This window comes from Leptonychotes weddellii, chromosome 10, assembly GCF_054177405.1.
Source record: "Leptonychotes weddellii isolate Sample4059 chromosome 10, ASM5417740v2, whole genome shotgun sequence".
NCBI lineage: Eukaryota > Metazoa > Chordata > Mammalia > Carnivora > Phocidae > Leptonychotes > Leptonychotes weddellii.
In genome coordinates, this window is record NC_138378.1 from 66535885 (window position 1) to 66558044 (window position 22160).

Here is a 22160-nt window from a genome sequence, read left to right on the forward strand (position 1 = left end):
TCCAAATACACATTTGGTAAATTCATTATTGAATCTTTATATAAAATTCATCTTCTATAAGCTATTCAGAATCTTTAGAATTCTTCAACATGTCTTAATAATTGTGTTTGAGCAATGTTTTACATTTATAGGAGTTTTAAAAAGGCAGGTGCAATGTGACATATCAGAAGAAGCACATTAAACTCTTGTAAAGCACAGCTGGAATGCTAAAAATGTGTATTTGTAATTTAAATATGTGACACCATCACACTGTAAAATCAGTTCATAATTAGAAAACATCTGTTTTTTCCAATATGATGCCTAATAGTATATTTAAATAATTTAGAATGCAATAAGAAAAAAAATCAAGGAACGATAAGTGATTCATGGACATTTATTTCCTTTTGTTTTATGCCCTATAGGAGATTCTGGAGTAACCTATCATATTGAAGCTACTTTTTGGATAGAGCATAATCATCAATAATGAAATGCATATGCCAAACATATGTGCTGTTGTGACCTTATTGTGTTAGTCAAATAAATAATAAATAAATAAATAAATAAATAAAACCAGGTTGTGTAGGTTGTGTGGTGTTAAGAAGGATTTACACACCGTTATTTCTCTCTCACCCCCCTTTTTTTTGTTTGTTTTAATCAAAAGACGTTGAAACAAATAGAAGTTGATTATTTTAACAGGAAATTTATGTGAATGTATTGCAAATAAAGGGAAGCTGTTGAGTTGTATGAATTCTGGAAATATACTTGAACCAAGTAAAATATTGAGTTAAAACTTAACAGGATCAATTCGAGTTTAGCTAATAAAGTTTGAACAAAACCACAATTTCTCAAATGAAGTTAACATGGTAGATTAGCCACACATCTGTCATCAGTGTTCACATAGGAAGGTATTTATATAAGTGTGATGAAAACTCAAATGGGTATTTTTATTCTAACTGAAGTATGCACGCTGAATAGTCTCTTGGTTTATTGGCAGTAAATTGTGTAACTTTTTTTTTTTTTTAAACCATAGTCTAAGTATTTGTTTCAGATATGGACAAACCAAATGTGTTTTGGAAGGTTCTGTTTTTGATATTACCAGCCTATGTCTGGAAAGGTTTTCTGCAAATCCAAAAAAATAGAAAAATTAAAAAAAAAATAAAAATAAAGCATTTGCAGCAGCTAAGAAACTGAATAAAAGCAGTTAGTAATACAGGTCAAGAGTACTTCTTAAGCTCAGTCACCAAGCTGTGGTGAGTAAATTAAATGCAGCAAGGCCTGCCTGACAATGAACTTCGCTGTTGGAAGGGGTGTATTAAAATGCACAGACTTACCTTTTTATTTTAAATGCAGTTTTATCACTTTAATTCTTGGGTGGGGGATAGGGGCGAAGACTCACTTTTTTGCTGGGTTAGAGTACACAAAGTTAATCTGCTACTATTTATATTCATCTACTTTGAATCGCCTTTTATCCACCTTTGCTGCTGCAGCCCACCACTCGCCATTCATCAGTTTATACATTGTGCGCCAGGGCAAATAATGACAGAATATCTAGCTAAAGAAGGGGTACTTAATCAGCAATCAAGATTCAATTTGTTTTAATTTTAGCAGGTGTTTGTGAGGTACATTGATGGGAGAGATAATATGTGCTGCTTTCATTAGCTCTCTTGTTTTTGTGCTTGAACATTTAAGAGCCAGATGTTCGGAGGTGAGCTGATCAGAATATTAAGTCTCCAGAGGTTGGTTTCCATAGTGTTTTACATTCCTTTCTTTATCTCCCTCGATTCACCCTGAGCTCTGAGGTGCAAGTGCTTGCAATGACAGACTCTATCTCAGCGTCCTGTTCAACTAAGGCTTTAAATTAGTGGCTAATTCTCGGTATAAAATACTTGAGTTTAATAATCTGTCATTAATTCTTGGACTCTGGGTCATCCTCTTTTCTCATTCAAAACTCTTTCCAATGATAATCTATTTCAGAAATTATTTGTGTAGCAGCTGGTATTTCATCAGGATATTTTCCTGAAGCAAAAACAAGAGAATCACATAAGCTGCAAAGGTAATGACCCCATCATCTTGTTAAATCCATACCCAAACTTGATCAGTGCTCTGTCATCAACTAGTCAAAACATGACAGTGACGACAGCATCATGGCCTGAACAACAATAACAGGGCCATTCGAAATTGGTAGCTTTGCTGGCTTTGAAAGTTATTACCTCTTGCAAGGAAGTGTGAATATTCTTACATGAAATTATTTTATAATGTAATATAAGATTAGTGTGTTACAGTTTGCAATAAACCATTAATAGGACTTGGAGAAGATCTAATCAGTAGTTAGGCTTTGTTTTACAATTTTAACTCAATTGTAACTGAATTTAGCTTTTATCTAATAGCTTTGCTACATTGCATTTTGATAAGCTGCACATCTTTTTTTCCTTCTTTTTCTTTTGGTTTTCCTGTATGTTAGGGACACGAATTCCCTTTCTGCTGAAAAACAAACCTACCAATAAGGAGTTAATTGAATTGGCATTGGCAAGAAGATGTTTTCTCCCACTATTAATTGTTCTCTGTTTACTTTGATGTTCAAGGATTGTACTGTTTTATAAGCATATTTTCTTAATTGTGTCACCTTGTACCATAAGTATGTCAGAGGGGAAACATTTGCAAGTGATTAGATACGGACCTATGTGTCACCAAATGTATGAGGTACATACCCTTATAGGATATAATTGTGATCTTTTAATATGCAGCCATTGACCCAGACTTGTTATTATCTATTATAGTTTATAATAATGTATCTCTTTATGATTAAATGATGATGCCCGGCAGAACACTATGATTAGCATTTCAGTTATTTATAGATTATGTCAGAGCAGTAATAAACATAAAATGCTGTTAATGTGTAGCTAATGAAATCTGGACATGAACAAGTTTATGAATTGATATAATTCATTTGAGTGTTCTAACTGAGCTGCTGGTTCTTGTCATAATTCAAAAGCTTAGCAGGGTTCACCGATTAGGTGGTAGACTAATTTGCTACAAAAAGTCAATGGGTTTTCATCGTCTTGGGCCATCATACCCAGCATGGCTGATTGCATAAGGACTATACAAAGTAATTCTCATAAATATGTTTATTAAGCTTAATATGTTTTGTAAGGATAGGACAGAATCAACTATTACACAACATATGTAGAACAGAAATCACAGTGTTAATTAGATAGCCAAAAAGATATGTACAGCAAAATCATGAAAGGCTGGAGAATTATTTGATTATTAAGGGAGGAAAAAACCAGGGTGATTCAGGAGCAAATGCTGATGAAGACTGCAAAATGAGGGTGCCTTTTGTCCCCCCTTGAGGTGCTCATCAAGTACACATTAAATTCCATTTGACCAGTGATGACTGGAAGGTGCAAGTTGCATTTCTCAGGCTGTTAGTACAAACTTCACTTCTGTAGCTCAATTCAAGTCTCCAAGGAAAGATAATCAGTTTGTGCTTTGTTCTAATGATCTTAATATATTTATTAGAAAGGTCTGTTTTTAAGTCTGAATCTGAAACTATGATTTCTTCTCAGGAAACAAAATCCAAAAACATCTCTGAGGTTCTTAGAGATCAATCTTTCGGCTAGACAAAGAACACTCACTCTTAACTCTCAGGCAGCAGTGGCTGGGTCCTAGACATGCCACACTTGCATGGAACACCACTACGGAGCCATATCTGATGCATTAAAATAAAGTCAGGTTTGAATGTCGTAATGTAAGGAGAAACAATACATTGATTTTCCTGCTTCAATTTGTATGTAAAACATTTGGTTACTTCATTGTGTTAGTCTATCTAATTTAGGCACTGCTTCCATAACCAAATCTTTCTTTTTACTAATTCATCAAGGATCTATAGAAGACAGAACTAGGAAAAAGGAAAGGATGATTCAAGGCGCCAGATTTTGAATAATAAAAATAATAAAAAATAAATAAAACAACCAGCACTATCCACAACAGCAGCTTTCCAGCAGTAATGATCAATGCTTTTTGGACATTAAGTAAGCCCATGATGTGGGCTATCCCTGGGGATAGCCAAGTTGAGGCTGGATAATCAGATGGATGATGAGACTGGATCAACATTTCCCAAAGAGTGTTCCATGGAATATCAGTACCTTAAGGTGCTCTATTTTTTAAAAAAAATGTTTGGTTTCTGCTCAGGTTATGATCACGTGGGTCGTGGGATCAAGCCCCATGTCAGGCTCCATGCTCAGCAGGGAGTCTGCTTGAGGATTCTCTCCTTTTGCCCCTCACCCCACACATGCTCTCTAAATAAATAAATAAATAAATAGTTTTCAGATTATTATGGTAAACACTATCTATTCCACTCTGTGGTACCTATTCTAAACTGATTTAAAATTAATATGTTATTTAATCCATGCAACAGGGAAGAAATAGTTTAGAGATATAGTAGATGTTAAAAAATTTTGGACTGAATGTAACCATTAATTACAATTTTCTGGAAGGTTCTTTATTGCTGGGATTAAAGCAGTTTTAATGTAAGCCACAGCTTCTGTATGTTTAATATGGTTGATTTTGTTGCTTGTCCTGTAGCTGTGGCATAAGAGTGAGTTTTTGCTTTTGTTTCTTTTAAAAGAGGAACTGGGGGGCGCCTGGGTGGCTCAGTTGGTTAAGCGACTGCCTTCGGCTCAGGTCATGGTCCCGGGGTCCTGGGATCGAGTCCCGCATCGGGCTCCCTGCTCTGCGGGAAGCCTGCTTCTCCCTCTCCCACTCCCCCTGCTTCTCCCTCTCCCACTCCCCCTGCTTGTGTTCCCTCTCTCGCTGTGTCTCTCTCTGTCAAATAAATAAGTAAAATCTTTAAAAAAAATAAATAAATAAATAAATAAAAAATAAAAGAGGAACTGGGAAAATAACCAGGAGAATGGAATCTTTTGCTTCTTGTTGACAGTTTTTTCCCCCTAAGGCTATTTTGTCCTCAAAAGTGGACATTTACCCCAAAATCTTTTTGGGCAGGATTCATAGGCCCTCTCCAAGCACTATGGGTGGAGGGCTCCTTGGGGTAAAATTTTCATCACTGCCTCTGAGAATATTTCTCAGGTTTGTATTCTTTTTTTTTTCCTTTTAAGTTTTTATTTAAATTCCAGTTAGTTAACATACAGTACAATATTAGTTTCAGGTGTATGTTTAGTGATTCAACACTTCCATACAACACTCAGCGCTCATCACAACTACACTCCTTAATCCCCATCACCTATTTAACCCATCTCCCACCCACCTCCCCTCTGATAACCATCAGTTTTTTCTGTATAGTTAAGAGTCTGTTTCTTGGTTTGTCTCTCTTTTTTCACTATGCTCATTTGTTTTGTTTCTTAAATTCCACATGTGAGTGAAATCATATGGTATTTGTCTTTCTTTGACTTATTTTACCTAGCATGATCCTCTCTAGCTCCATCCAGGTTGTTGAAAATAGCAAGATTTCATTCTTTTTTATGGTTGAATAATATTCCATTGTATATATATACCATCTCTTCTTTATCCATTCATCAGTAGATGGACCCTTGGGCTGTTTCCATTGTTTGGCTATTGTAGATAATGCTGCTATAAACACTGGAGTGCATGTATCCCTTTGAATTAGTATTTTTGTATTCTTTGGGTAAATACCTAGTACTGTGATTGCTGAATCATAGGGTAATTCTATTTTTAATTTTTTGGGGAACCTTCATACTGTTTTGCAGAGTGGCTGCCCCAGTTTGCATTCCCACCAATAGTGCACGATGGCTCAACTTTCCTCACATCCTCACCAATACCTGTTGTTTCTTGTGTTGTTGATTTTAACCATTCTGACAGGTGTGAGGTGATATCTCAGTGTAGTTTTGATTTCTGTTTCCCTGGTGATGAGTGATGGTGAGCATCTTTTCATGTGTCTGTTGGCCATTTGTTTTCTTTTGAAAAATATCCATTCATGTCTCCTGCCCATTTTAATTGGATTATTCATTTTTGGTGTATTGAGCTTGATAAGTTCTTTATAGATTTTGGATACTAACCCTTTATCAGATATGTCATTTGCAAATACTTTCTCCCATTCCATAGCTTGCCATGTATTCTTATCCTGTAACATTGTATACCTACCTCTACTTCTTGACTAGTCATGTATTGGAAGTGTGTTTATCTATTTATAAATATTGCTTGAATTTGTCAAAATCAGGGTCTGTGTCTTATTCTGCTTTATATGTGCTCCGGTGCCTAGCAAAAATGCCTAGTTAGGGTAATCTACATAATAAGCTTGGAAAGAAAGCAAGACCACAGGGGGAGCATTTAGCCAAGATGGTGTCCTTGGAATTGTGATTCCTAATCTTTAGAGTCTGACAGCATAAAATTCCCTGAAGCTTTAAAAAAATATGAGGCTAAACCCCACTTTCAGAGAGTCAGTTCATTTCAACTGGATAAGGCTTACAAGCTTGTATTTGGAAAATAAACAAAAAGAAGGAGCATAAAACAACAACCTCCCCAGTGAATTGAGTACCCTGTTTTAGGCCCAGGAGGCATCAAACATTAACTTTAAGATTGAGAAGTGTAGTCCTGAGAAATATATGGAAACTTAAGGGGAACTGGGACTCACCCAGAATTGAAGTTTTGCTTCTATTCAACTGTAGATGGAAGATCTTTCTAATCCCTTAAAAAAGAGGTGATCGATAGAGAAATAAACTTGGGAAGGATGTATATATATATATATATACACATATGTAAGTATATGGTATATGTATATGTATGTGTGTAATATATATATATGTATAATATATACAGTGTTTATATATAAATGTATCTTTGTTTATTGCTTGATAAAACTATACAGGTTTTACCCATAGTGTTTTGTTATGTTAAATTAATAGAGTCAAAAACGGGAAATTCCCTAGTGCCAAACTATAGAATTCTATAGGACATCAAAAGTAGTAGTGGAGGTTCTTGATCTATTTGTAATATTTCCAAGAACATAATTGAAATTTTAGATTCACCTGTGATAAGGGTGCATAGGCTGACTTAAAATGACAAGTTTCTTGCTTTTGAATTTAATGAAATAAACTTATGTGGTACCTCTGATTTGCTCATGATGTTCTACACTGAAGAAAGAATTTATCTATCTATCTATCTATCTATCTATCTATCTATCTATCTATCTATCTGGTAACTGTCTTCTTACCTGACTCAGTTGGGACTGGTAGTTGTTCAAATTATTGGAAAAGTTGATAAAATCAAGAGTCATAAAAATAATACCTATATATAGGACAAATTTTAACTTAAAACTTTGAAAATGGGTCCAATGATTGAGATTCCATATAGTCTTTCTTGCAAAAAGTATGCCAATGATCTAGTCTTTATGATTTTCAATTTCAATTTCCTTAAAGTAGAATGAAAAATTATAGATGCTTCTGAAAAAATTTGAAAGCAGAATCCTTCATTTTTTTAGATGACTTTTTCAGTCCATGGTGGCTTTCCCCAAACCTAGTTACTATAAACTTTGTGTGTGTGTGTGTGTGTGTGTGTGGTGGGGGGGAGGTAGCTCAACTTTGTCTATTTATCCAAAGCATTGAATGTAGTTTTATAGACACAGTAATTCTTTATTTTGCTCTCATGTCTCATTAGCTTGTGGGTGATTAAGAGAGCTTTTACCTGTACAATGTGTGCATGTGTGTATGCATGTATTTGATTTACAAAATATCTAAAATTATCATGGTTTAATATAACTTGTTTAGTTGATAGAATCTTTGGAAAAAGACAAACAAACAAACAAACAAAACACCAGGAGTCAATAGGTCCTCTTTGGCAAAAAAAAAAAAAAAAAAGTTAAAATTATTTTTTTAATGAATCCCTTGATTTCAGAGTCCTAGCTTAAAGAAACATGTTCTAAGGTTAAGTGGAATTGCTGACCAGCAGGTTATGATCTAGTTGTATTTATGAGGATAAACTCTGCTCCAGCATTCAAATTCCTGGTTAGAGAGAAAGTCCTAATGCAGATAATTTTATAGGAAAGGTCTTTCTCCAGTTGGGATAGGCAGAAATTCAGGTCCCACAAAATTGTGTCTCAGTGAATGCTCCCTTTTAGCAGCATTTTGCATTTACAGAATAAAATGCTTCCAACTTTTTATCAAGTTCTTCATAAAACTCTTTTTTTTCTCATAGCATCTGTTAGAAAGGTACTGATGTCCTTTACTAAGGGTTGTTTTTTTTTTTTTAATTGAAAGTCTTTTCTGTATCCCAGAACCAACTCATGAAAATATTTCAATTCTGTACTTTTTTGATTGAGAAACATCTATTTGCCATAAGTAGGACCAAACACTGAGGTCTCGATGGGCCATGAGTCTCCCCACTTCTTGTAGTTCAGGGATTTTTAACTACAAACCTAGCAGTTAGGGATGTAACACCTAAGAGAATATTAGTTAACAACTATTCACATTCCTTTTCATTTCCCAGCCTCTGTCCTTGTAGGTGTCTATATGTGACTAATTCTAATTGATGGGATGTAAGTAGAAGTGATATGTCACCTCTAGTCCAAGGCAGTTAAAAGTGGGTGGGCCTTGTACATCCTTACTCTATGTCTTGCTCCCTGCCTGTCTCCTTCCTTTTCCTTTCCCCCCTCTCTCCCTCACTTGCTCTCTCCATTTGTGTATTAGAAGTGAAGGAAATTAGGTGGATGATTGTAAGATAGAAGTGGCCCAAGTTCCTGAGTTGCCCAGGAGAGAATTGTCCAAATCACAAAAAGGGAGCGGGGTTAAGCCACTGAAATTTATTTGTTACCATAGCATATATTAGCCTGTTCTGAATGATACAGTGGTTCACTGTAGCATAAAGTTTATTAAAGGAACCAGAAGAATTTCAGTTGATTATGTTCTCACTTATAACACATTTCTATACAATACTACTAACTGTAGTGATAAATCAGATCCAGCAAAACAGTTATGAATAGCTATCTATTTTTGCATTTGCAAAGACTTAGTATACAGATAATCAAAGAAGACATTTAAAATGGACCACTTATAATAGGGCCAACAAACAGCAGCAGTGGCCCTGACCTCCTCCTCCCCTTCTCCTGAGTCCTGATGTTTATTAGGTACTTACTAGCTTCCGGGTGTTTTCTAAGAGCTTTACTTGGAAAATCTAAATTAATCCTCACAATAACCCAGTGAGGTAAGTAGTATTATTTTCCTTATTTTACAGATCAGGAAACTGAAGCCCAAGAGGTACACTGCCCAAGGTCACATTGCTGGTAAGTGAGAGGATGAGATATGAAACCCAGAGAGTCTGCCGCCAGAGCCTGTGTGCTTAACCCCTACGTTATATTACATAAGCCAGTTTCTTAAATGATACAAGTGTGGATTTGTAGATTTATAAGCACAGTGCTGGGCATGGAGCCAATACTCCAAAAATACATTGGTTAATTTCTTGGTGCAGGGCTTCCAGAGCCAACTCTTTTTGGTAAGGAGAAGTGTCGTGAGCAATACTGCCTCATTCAGAGCTACTGAAGCACCTCTGTTTTCAGCTCATCATTTGGCCTTTTCTTCCTCTTTCCAAAATTCTGGTGGTCCAAATATTCAGAGCTCCTTTGGGAGAGGATGGTTATGCATAGATTGGATTTGAAGTGCCCTCTACCACAGAAAAGGGCTCAACTTATGACATACAAATTATCTTAAAATACCTCATGCCCATCTCCAAAGCTTCAGTGTATTCCTTTGCCCTGTTTGCAAGATTCTCCTGATCTAACCTTATTTTCTACTATCCTTGGATCACAGACTCTGTAAAACAAAGGAGTTGATATAAATGATGTCTAGGATGCTTTACTTTGCCAGCCAAGCAGATCATCTAACTGTTTCTACCATCTATATTTCTTATTCCTCCTACTATTCCTTTTTCATGTAGTGAAGAGTGTTCAAACATTGGGTCAGACAGACCTGGACTTGAATACAAGCTATATCACTTAGTAGAGGTTTGTCCCTGGGAAACTTATGACTAATCTCTGTAAATCTCTCCCAGTACCATATCTCTCAACTATGAAATGAGTATAATCACATTGACTTAGTATAGCTTGGCCCATAATTGGTTCTCAGTGAACCTTCACCTTTTAGTTTCTGTCTGTCTGTACACGTATCATTTTTCAAAGCCTAACTTCTGCTCCATCTCCTCCTTGAAGCCTTCTCTGATGAATTCAACCCACACTGTATATTATGCCTCAAATTGCTTTTGCAGTTATTTTCCTGTGCTCCACAAATGATCCTTCATTATACTTGGCATCTGAGCTGACATCCATAATCAAATCTCATTTAGTCTTTCTTCTTTGTCTTGATTATCCAACTAGTATGCAGGTTAAGGGTAAGGAGGCTTTTTTGCCTGCATTTCCCATAGAGCTGGGCACCTAAAAGAGAGCGAGTATACACTTCTTTTAATTGTCAACCCATTTACATTTGCTATAAACCAGCAGGGGAAGGGAGCAACTCAATTTAATGATTGCTTAATTCATTTTTGTAAGACACTGTATATGGAGATATGGGGAACCCCCAAGTAAGCAAAAAGTTGTGATACAGAAAAAAATGAGTGCAAGATGCTATAATGCAACTTGAGAAATAGAAACACGGAGCATCCAAAAATTGGAAAAAAATACATCTGGTTTGGAAAATTAGAAAGGATGAATGACATGGTTTCCATTACAATGGGCACTGTCTGTTACATTTTATCTATCTCTAGTCCAGCTGCTTCATCATCAAATGCAACTGAAAAACTGTACAAATCCATCAGGAAACAGAGGGGTATGCCTCAGCCGTGAGTGCATTAGCAAGGCATTCCTTCTGTCCCACTTGTTACCCAGTACTTACTCTAATGGTCCTTAATGACAGGGGTGGGATTCCCTTCACCCAACTTATTTCTTTAAAAGTAAATCTCATAACATGAGGATATTTATATATAAATTTGGAAGTACATGTGTTTTAATTTTTAAAAAGCTAACAGATGTGTAGAGTGGGAAAGTAAAGAATACACTTATAAAAAATCATCTGTGATCATTCCAGGGCCTGTGCAGAGTCATTTAACATTGTTCCCTCCACATGGCTCTGGCTCAACACATGACTCAATGAGCATTTGCTCCCTTATCTCCCACATCAGCCTCTGTTCAGTTACCTTTCAGTATCATTCACACTACACACATTCTTTTACCATGGAACATAAATCTTTTTCCTGTCTCAACAAAAAAGTGTTGGGTGTAATCATACACCACCAGCTTTAGCCATATTTTGCTGATCCTTTCATTCTGTCCCCCCCTTTTTTTAAATTTTAAACTTGTAGGGATTAAATTAGTTTTTGCCATATTGTTCCCACGAATCATTTTGCCTTCCCTTTGAAGATAAACCATACCTTCTTCCTTTTCTTTATTGAGTTAAGGGGAAAAAAGATTTGAAAACGTTCATAATTAAACTTGCTTCAATAAAGTAATCTATCATGAATCACTCTAACAAATTTGAATCTGTAATAAAACTTCACTTTTACACATACCCCTTTATGCCAACCCAGATCTTTTAATATTCTTAGGAAGGGAACCAAAATAATCATAGACTCTTTGCCAGTACAATTAGCATAAATGCCCTGAATAATTTGAAAACATCCACACCTTAAGCTTCCCTATGGTCTACTTTGTCTTAGCATTTCGAACCTTTTTTTGGTGGGGAGAAATAAGCCAGTATGTTACCTTTTTCTTGATCCTAATGTGAAATTCTTTTTCTGCATATCTAAATACATATCTGACTCAACCCCTTAGCAGCCTTACCCACTTCTTTATCTCCTTCCCCATTCACTAGCTTCCCCACTCTGTAAAGTTAAAAAGAATTATGAGTGTAAGCCAAGAGAATGCTGGGCTCGGAAGTGTGTGATTTGAAGATCTTGATGATAAGCACGGAGAATTACAACTACCCTCTTTAACTAGAATGTCATGAGTTTTCCTTACCACCCACAAAATCCCACAGGCAACTTAGAGGAACAGTATTTTGTCTGTGTCTGTATCTTACTGTTGCAGTATGTTGTAATGGAGCAAGCATTAGAGAACTAATTCAGAGTCTGGATAGCAGAGGTTGTTAGGAGACAGATTATCTGAAGTACAGGTGAGCTAAACTTTAACAATTTTCAGGATACTTGGACTATAGGAAGCCTTTGTACAAATAAATATAAGTGTTACTTTACATAATAGGTGGTTATTATATAGAATGCAGTACCCAAAATAAAGGAAGAATAGCTTCTCCAGTTTGATACCACTTGAAGGCCACTACTCATTCTGTAAAATACCTCCCTGTCCTCCCTTCCCCAAATTTATTGTGAGAGAGAGGATACTGACAGTGGTTAAGTCTTGAAGTTTGTATTTTCTATTCTCAGTTAGTTATTAAAAGATTTGCTAATAATTCTTGTCCCATTTATTCTCTTTATGGAGTGTTCTGTAGAGTAAAAATAGGTATTTAATTCTTCATAAGAATCTTTGAATTCATAGGCAAAACATTTTTAAGATTCCTCTAAAATTAGGATGGCTTTAAACTCTGTCATGGCTATATAATACCAATTTGGGGGGTCTATAAACAAAGTTAGCCCAGGTGCAATTTAGAGTTCGGGTTCTTCAATAAACATGGGTGATACTCTGATTTTTCCTTCTTGCTTCAGTGTGTAATGGAAATGGTCGGCAACTGTGCACCAAGCACACTGCTAGATGCTTAGGGGCATGGAAAATGATTGGAAGATATAACTCCTCCCCATAAGAGTTTCCAGTCTATTTAGAGAGAAGACTCAGAGCATGTGTGAATGATGATCCTTCTATAGATCATACATCTAAACAGAATTAGGAGGCGGCGGGGAGGGGAGAACATTGTGGTTCGAAATATTCAAAAAGATATCCTGGAGGAGGTAGAATGTGAAGCAGGTCTAGGAGGAAGGACAGGGAGGCAACACTGGGCGGCAGGGTAGGAGGAGCAGATGGGTGGAGTGGGTCTGTGAGCAGCATAAGGAGGAACCTGGAGCATGGGTTACCAAGAATGAGGGAATGGTGACAAGAGCCCTGGACTAAAAGCTAGAGGAAGTATGAAATATTTAATGTTTCTAACATTCTGCTTCATCTATAAAATGGAATAATTATACCTACTTTGCATATCTTACAGAGGAGTTGATGGCTCAAAAAATAATACTGGTGCAAGTGCCTTATAAGTTGTAAATCCAAGTGTTACTTGTGACTGTATATGTGGGGGCATTTGGAGAGAAGCAGAAGAGGAGGCCTAACAAGGCTGCTGCTAGTGGAAAGGAGATTAGACTTGCTTCAGGAGATAGAACTAGCCATAGGAAAAATTATGCAGTTCAATTAAATTTTAAAAATATTTCCTGATATTGTAATAGGTGATAATGATGGGGATTCAATGATGTAGAAGACAAACATAGGCTCTGCCCTCCCTGATCTTTTGATCCTCTTCTCCCGAGAACCCTGTCCTTGTGCCAAACCTACAGAATCTCATCATGACCACAGTATTACCCTTTTCAAAAATATTGTCTTAATTACGGCCTCTTGAAGACTTACACGTTATTGGGGGAAAAAATGACTAAATGTTAAGTCACATAAAAATGCCAGGTGCTGGGAAAATATTCCTGAGCATTTCACTGAGGAAGGAATATGATAAAAATAGTCTTTGAGGAATGTTAGTTTGTTGTGGGTGTGAAGAGCATGTTACTGAGAAGTGTGGCAAAGACAGTTACTGCTTCCTGAACACCTGATGCTCCCGGGCCTTCCACAATTAGCAGTACCATGTGACTATTTCTGGCCCATGGGCTGTGAACAGACACTGTTTTGCTTCCAGATAATGCTTTTAGTAGTTAATGTATAACCCTCCAGCTTTCCTTCCCTATGTGGGGCAACCCTGGAGGTCCTGGGTTGAGATGGCAGAGACCCAAAATGAAAACAACTGGTATCTCTAAGTTACTTCATGGGAGCTGCCTTGGAGAGGTGCTTGGAAGAGCAGCAGCCTTTGTGTGAGCACAAAATAAGCTCTTTTGGCTTAAACCACTGAGTCCTATCCTGACTCTTATTGTGAGATAGGCTGATAACAATAAGATCCTCCAAATGGAACGAATGTTATTCTAGGGATGAGACGCTTTAGACAGAGTTGGGAAATGCCCTGAATACTCTGCTTGCTGTTCCTGGCCCTTGTGGAATGTCACTCCACTCAGCCTTTCACCCATCAATAGAAGACTGGGTTGAAAACCAGTAAAATACATTTTTGTTAAATTTTCAAGATTATATACAAAAATGAAAACAAAAACCTGAGGACTAAATCCCAAGGTTGGTAGTTTCATGCATAAGATTATGTTCACTAAGGAGAGAAATAAATGCTGGATAATATCTGCATGGAGATATTCCACTGCGATTTTTTTGTGTCCAGGTTCTTTTTCCGATGACAGAACAAGCCAGAAATGACTCTACATCTATTGCCACATCGTGTGGGCTTTGTTTACTGTATGGGCAGTTTCTCAATGAAGAGAGGCATTTCAATTATTCCCAGTAGCTGTGTTCCTGTTGACACCCTGATGCCATATAGGAAAGAGTTAGTGAGCTTTAGCCTCTGGAGCTAAATACATTTTATCAGGAAACAATTTCAGCAATTGACTCTCATCTGGTCATGTTACTTATACCTTGTTATCTCTCAAGGGCCCTGTAATTAAAGCAGGTGTGTGTCCTCTTAAATTAGAGATGTGGCAACTGTAGATATTGCAGTAAGTTCCAACAGGAGACCCTAGTAACCCTTAGATTCTGTAATTAAAATGAAGCTGGTGGGAGTGTTTGGCCAGGGAAAGTGTCAAAATGGGCAAATATTTCCCAAAGTGATGGGCTTATAGGATACATCATAAATGAACCAGAAAACATTTCAAACAAAATCACAGGCTCCTTCTTCCCACCCTCCCTCCTTCTGCCTCCTCCTTCTCTCTCTTTCTCTTTTTCCTTCTCCCTCCTCCCCTCCCTGCCCCTTATTCTTCTCCATAAACAGACCAAAGCAGAATTTTAATTTAGATGTTTTTCCAGTATTCAATGTAACATGTAAGACAGACCTTCTTGCTATTTTATTAGCTAATATTCTAGTAAGCAAGTGACCCAGAATTGTTTAATGGCAGTCTTGGGGCAACTTTTTATGTCTTAATTGACTATAGAGCATGTTCCACAACTCTTGAAGATTATAGAAAGGTAAAGACAATTGTGGAGGAAGGAAAACTGTTGAGGTGAGTGAGAAGAAAATGTGGTAAAGAGGACCTAAAAGAGAAAAATAAAATAAGACGAAAACAGAGAGGTAGACAAACCATAAAAGACTCTTAACTATAGGAAAGAAACTGAAGGTTGCTGAAGGGGAGGGAGATGGGGTGATGGGATCACTGGGTGATGGACATTAAGGAGGGCACTTGAAGTAATGAGCACTGGGTGTTGTATGCAACTGATGAATCACAAAATTCTACCTCTGAAACTAATAATACAGTGTATGTTAATTAAGTTGAATTTAAATACAAAATTTGGGGGGAAAAAAGAGGACCTAAAAAAAGAGAACTGGTGGAGGAGAGTGGCAGTCTATACTCTATTTGTATAGAGGCAAATGGGCGATGGAGGGGATTAAAAGAACTTCCTTTGAATATATGTGTGTTTTGCAAAGGTAATTCCACATAAATAATATGTGGTGTTAATTACAATGCTCAGTGGTCTTATACTGACTTTCTTTTGTTTACTATTTTTTAGAGCAATTTTAGGTTCATTGAAAAATTGAGAAGGTAGAAATTACGCATATATCCCATATGCTTCTTGCCCCCACGCATGCACAGGTGCCTCCACTATCAATATCCCCCACCAGAGTAGTACATTTGTTACAAGTGATGAACCTTCTTTGGTACATCCTAATCATCCAACCTACATTGACACTACATTATGATTCAACCTCGGTGTACATTCTGTGGATTTGGACAAATATATAATGACATATATCCATCAGTGTAATATCATACAGAGTATTTTCACTGCCCTGAAAATCCTCTGTGCTCCACCTATTCAGCTACCCCTCCCCAGCCTCTGGCAAATGTTAATCTTTTTACTCTCTCCAGAATATCATCTAGTTAGGATCACACAGCTTTTTCAGATCAGCCTCCTAAACTTAATAATATGCATTTAAGATTCCTCCGTGTCTTTTCATGGCTTGATAGCTTATACTTACTTCTTGAGAGGAACATAAAATGATCTTCTCAAGTTATTCTAGAGCAAGAAATACATAGTAGATTATATCCGTCCCCTCACGGACATTCCCTTGGCTCCCTCAGCCCCAGCACGCAGTCCCTGTGCATGTTGATGTCTTCCCGCCTCAAATGTCCCTCAGCTTCTCTACTTCAGGGCTTTCTCTGAAGCCTTAGCTGGGTTAGCCCTGATTAGGTGTAGCCTTGAAGAATGAGAATTCGAAGTTCCTCAGGGTCCTCAGAGGGCAATTCTCTGTTGTGGACTGGATCAGAGAATAAATGCTCGGGCTTCTAATCCTGCAGTGGTACAGTTCTGAGGTTCATTTCTTCTCAGTTCCTGAGGCACCCGAGAGGAATTAGGCCTGGGATGTCCACAGTGATAACAGCCTCACAACTTGCCCTTACCTGCTTTCCCTACTTCCCTGATGTGCTCTCCCTGTTCCTTGACTCCAGCTTCCTGGATTCACCTCCCAGTAACCTCGGTTCACTAAGTCCTTGTCTCTGTTTTTGCTTTTGTAGGAATCCAAATGAAGATACACTATTTTCACCATAAAATGTTTTTCAAACTCAACTCCTCTGTTTCTTTAATCCAATTTTCAACTATTTTTGGAATAAGTTAAATTGAAATATATTTACCCGGACACACAGCTCCTAAAAGGACAGAAAACAGAATTATGAGACAATCTCTTCTCTCCCATCTCAAAAATGTTTTTATTAAAAAAATGTTTTTATTGGTCAGGCTAGATGCTTACTAGTGCTTTCAGGGTTATTATCAGAAGTACTAAATGGTTAGTATACAACACAGCTTATTATAGCATTATAAGAGAAAAATGCTAAAAGTAATTTATTATTTTTATTTCCCTTTCCTCAGCCCCCACAACTATTGAGAACATTTTAATCTCTAAGTTATTAAGGAATTTTTTTTTCTTTAGAGATGACAATACGTGATGATTTCTGTGTCCTTAGGGCAAGGGTAAATCTTGGTGTGCAGCCTGAACCAAACAGATAAATATAATTATTATTTCTGTATATTTGATGATGAAAGGGTTTCAGGCTCCACAGACTGATCTTTCTGTCGCCAACTGCATACTGCCGAAATTTTGATTAAAGGCTCACTGAAGTAGTTTATCAGTATTTGTTTGGTTTCAGGAAGTAAAATATGTGAGCTCAATATGAATGACAGACTACATCCAACGAGAGCATTTGTTTCATCAGCCTGGGAAACTCAGAATCCTTGCTGTAGATAATGTATGAGGAAGATATTTTCCCTTCTCAGATTTGCATAGAGCTCAATAGTCCCCTGATTCTAGACATATTATGTTCTGTGGTAGCTTTCCTTGCCTCCATCTTCCTTTTGCAAATGTGAATGTGCTAGAATACAGACATCATTTAAAAAAATAATTTAAACCCTTCAAATTCCCCTGTCTGGAAAATGTTTATACAATTTGTAACAGAGAAGCCCAAAGTGCAGCTGAAGACAGCCAAAATATTTTGCTGACTTTTTGAAGGGATCATTTCTAAGCAGGGAGAAAAAAATACTGATCTTGATAAAAGGGAAAGAAAGAGTGAAAAAGCAGGTTCTGATCTTTAAACTTTTGGGGAATAGTAAGAAAATATTTTAAGAAATTCCTTTAAAAATACTAAAATGGATGAGTAGATGGAGATAGGCTATGAAATGCCCTTGAGTCTCTTGAGTCAAAGCAAACTAATGTTAGGGGCACTATAATTAATTTGATGTTTTCTTGTGTGTCTGAGAGAAAGAGGGACTGACTGAGAGAGAGATGGGAAGAGAGAGAAGGGAGGGAAAGAGACAAAGAAGAGAACACACATGCATGCACACGTGTGTGCGCACACACACACACACACACACCCCTGGTGAGGGGATAGGAAAACAACACAAACAAAACCATCATATGAGCATTTCCCGAGCTCACTTGGTGATCGTAGAATGGTGATTTTATTTTTAGTGCATACTGTCTTACCCATAAATGGAAAGCATTAATTAATACAAATAAACTTTTGATAAATCTCAGCTCCTTACATCTGTGTATGAAATTTGAGCCTTTTAACGTTAAGAATTTTGAATCTTTTCATTTTATCATTATTCTCATGAACCTGAGCCTTTATCACTCCGTATGAACACACCGGGTACACAAGTGATTGCAAAAACAAAACAAAACAGACATCAAAGAAGGATGCCTTGATTTCTTTCTGTGGAGCAAAACTGAAAGAAGCAAAGATATTCACCATCTATTGTAATTTTGGTGTTTTTCCAAATTGCCTGCAATACGTCAAGATCTTTGTTCAGACCTTTTAAAATAACAAAAAGAGACAACATGCAGAACATTTAGAGTGAAGACTAACAGTGTCTTTTCAGCTGATGGGACTTGGGGTAAAAAATAGTAATAATGATAATAATAATAATAATAATAATCAACCTACACAATGTGAATTAGAAAGAAAATAGCTGTCTCTACCTTTTAGATTTTTGGGTTTCACTACACTTGTAATATAATCTTTATATTTTGAAATGGGTGGCTTATGTCCTCTTTTTTTCCTTTTATTTTCTCTCTCTTTTTTAAACACTAAAGTCCCTTCTATGTGTGGGATAAGTACACAGTGAGGTATATGATAGGCGCTACAGTAATTTTGAAAATGTGTATTATTTGGCAAAATAATCTGTAATGATTTGAGCCCATTGTGTACATCTGTATTTGGACACTTCTTTAAAAGTGAATTTTTGATCTGATAGACCATAATAACTTCTTCCACAGCAAATCCCTCTCAGATGCTGAATTATTGGGCCTCCACTGCAGTTATGGTTTATTGGGTAAATAATAGTCTGACTGTACCAAGGCAAAAGTTATGGATGGCCCAATGTGCATGTTAGCTGCCTACAAATCTTTCCATAGTTTCATTGAAAACAATTACCAGAGTATACAGTCCAATGGGAGGGTTAGGGATTCCTTTTGCATAATTATAATGCTGTGCCCGTTATACTTTTCAAAGCCTTTTGTTCTGCATTTTTCATTAGAATATGACAGCAGTCTGAGAGGTCAGTGTTGGGAGCTTGTAGCCACAAGGAAGCTGAATCTTAGCGTGTTATGTGACTCACCCAGGTCCTTGGAACTCTTTAGATAGAAAATGTGGCCGTGAAGGTGGGTCTCTCTCTGTCTGCTGGGTAGCTGCCTTGTTCTCCACAGACTATGTGGCAGGTGTAAAGTGATGAGGTTAGGTTTAGCATTTAGCTTGAATAAAAAGAGGACTAATATGATGTTTAAATGTCAGCAATATCCAAGTTTGATTACATTTTGAGACCAGAAAAGAGAAAAACATTTTAAAACATTAGCAGGAAAAGAGTGGTAGTGTTGAAAAAAAGAATTAGTAATTTTATTTAAGAGCTGAAGTTCTGGGGTTGGAAATGTAGGTGGCAAGGGTGTTCACTGTAACCACAGGTATAGAACTAGGTGCCACTTCAGTAATGTTACCAGGAGTAACATTAGCATATGGCTATGATTGTGTATTTCTTAAAATAAGTTTCTTAAAAAGTAAAACAAATTCTCAGAACTGATTTTGTTCTAGGGACTTAAACTCAGGATTTTCAAAATGTGCTAGGTCACTCACATTCTAGCACATTCAGAGTTAATAAATTATTTTCAAAATTCTCCCTAACTAAAGACATAAAAGCTTCAACCTGTTTGCCTTTTATTTTGACTATTTGTTCTTGCTAGCAAGATTATATCTCCAGTATTTTTTATGCAATTGGAAGTTAAATATTTATTGATACCCTCCTGTATGCCAGCCACTCAGTTTGGCATTGCTGGGTCTAATAACCTGAGTAAGGTATTCCTACTGTATTAGTTTTTTATTGATGTTTCATAAATTACCACAAATTGATCAGCTTGAATCAACACACATTAACTAGCTCCTATAGGTCAGAAGTTCAGTATAATGTGACTGGGTTCTCTACTCAGGGTTTCACTAGGGTAAAATCAAGATGTCATTCGGGCTGCTTTTGTCTGGAGATTCTGGAAAGAATCTACTTCCAAGGTCATTCCTGGCAGAATTCAGTTCTTTGTGGTTGTAGGACTGAGATTTCCATTTTTTGGTTGCTGAAGGCTGCTCACAACTCCTAGAAGCTGCCTGCATCCCTTGCCTTGTGGCCCCCTCTCTCTTCAAATCTGCAGTGAGAACTTCTCATGCCTCATATCCCCTTTGTACTTTGATTCTCTGCCTTGTCTTTCTGATGGAGAAAATTTTCTGTATTTAAAAGTCTCATGTGATTAGGTCAGGCCCTGATAATCTTTCTATCATCTTAATGTCAACTGATTTGGGACCTTAATTCCATTTGTAAAATATTTGCACAGCAGTAGTTAGATTAATTCTTGATTGAATAACTCGGAGAAGGTGTGTGTACACCAGACCAGGAATCTTGGGGGTCCATTCTATAATTTTGCCTACCACCCCTGCCATAAGGGAGATTAAAGACCTTTAAGATGGATAAAGCAAAGATATGTAGGGATAGGATGCAGGAAGAATTATAAGAGCCATAGGAGAGGGATATACCAGATGTTATAGGGGTTTTAAAAAGGGAGAAACCAGTTTTGCATAGGAAAATCTAGAGAGGTTTCATGAAAAGGAACTTGAAGTGTGGGCAGTATTTTTATTCCTGGGGTTAAGGAAAAGACGCCCCAGGCAGAGATAACCACACAAACAATGGCACAGAGATGGGAAAGTGAAAAATGTTGGGGAAATGGTTAGCAGCACTATATAGATAGAGTTTGAAATGGATTTGGAGTGGTGAGAAATGGAACTACAGAGGTAACTTCTATTTGAATGTCAGGCAGATTATTTTGCCTCTAAATTGGTGGAAATGTACCATCACTGAAAGTCACTGAATATAGGAGATACGTGATGGGAACTCTGCTTTAGAAAGACTGATAGTGCAACCGGGGGATGTAGGGATTGGGGGTTGGGCGTCCAAAGACGCAATGAGATAGTTGTACTATCTCATTACCCTGGAAGGTAATGAGGACCTCAACTTTACTAGGGAAAGTAAGAATGAAAGGAGGGTAATGGATGAATGTGGTGATAGACCTGTAGACTAGAAAACAGATTGCAAATATGGAGGGAAAGGAAGGGAAAGCTGACTCCACTTTGAGCCAGCTCTCATAAGCAAAGATAGAGACATCAGAATGATTTGCTTTGCAAAGAAAATGCAATGAGATAGTTTGTACATAGCACTATTCAGATGGAATCAATGACGCCCCCAGGAATGAGGCAACCAAGTCCATATTGGACAAGGGGCCAGTGAAGTGGAACTAACTGGACTTTATCTAAGGCTGCCATGAATAGGCCAAATGTGGAATTAAAATAAATCCAGTCATGGGAGCAGAAGTATGCTGAACTCCTGGTAGTGGAGATCTTGGAGTCTCAAACAATCATTTTGGAGAATTCAGTGGCCATTTATATGAGGTATATGGTCTAGTCCCCAAGTGGAAGGGGTTAAGTAAAAACTAGTTAGGATACAAGGGACCCAGTCACCTCTTGGAAAACTGAGGCACTATTCAGAAACTATTCATACAGTTGTTTGGCCATATGGGTGAGATGAGTTAGGAGAGGGCTTAAGTCTGGCATCCCACAGTTTTCAAGGGCTTGGTAGAAACACTGGGAATAGAACTAATGTCAGTTCAATGGGCTAGATTGTGTCAATATAAGTGATATATGTTAGCCGTCTTAGAAATGAATGGCACAGTCTGTAAGGTGAGGATGTTACTATCATATTTACATTGAAGGGGAATAGACAAGGCTAAGACTATTATTTAATATTCTGACTCTCAGAAGATAGTTAGTCCAGACTTTCTGGCAGGCAGGTGGGAATGTGGTCTATCCCTTAGAAAAGTGATAGTGATTCTATATTCCAT

The 22160-nt window shown here is 37.2% G+C and overlaps 1 long non-coding RNA gene across 4 annotated transcripts in view; it reads left to right on the forward strand.

The window, feature by feature from the left end:
- The window catches only part of LOC115938625 (uncharacterized), a 547961-nt gene that overhangs the window by 253247 nt on the left and 272554 nt on the right, over nucleotides 1-22160 (forward strand). For 2 of the 4 annotated variants that reach the window (XR_014149294.1, XR_014149295.1), the window contains exon 3: nucleotides 9184-9232. The exons of the other annotated variants lie outside the window; for them this stretch is intronic. This is a non-coding gene — a long non-coding RNA (uncharacterized LOC115938625). The remainder of the gene's footprint in view (nucleotides 1-9183; nucleotides 9233-22160) is intronic. 4 annotated transcript variants of the gene reach the window in all.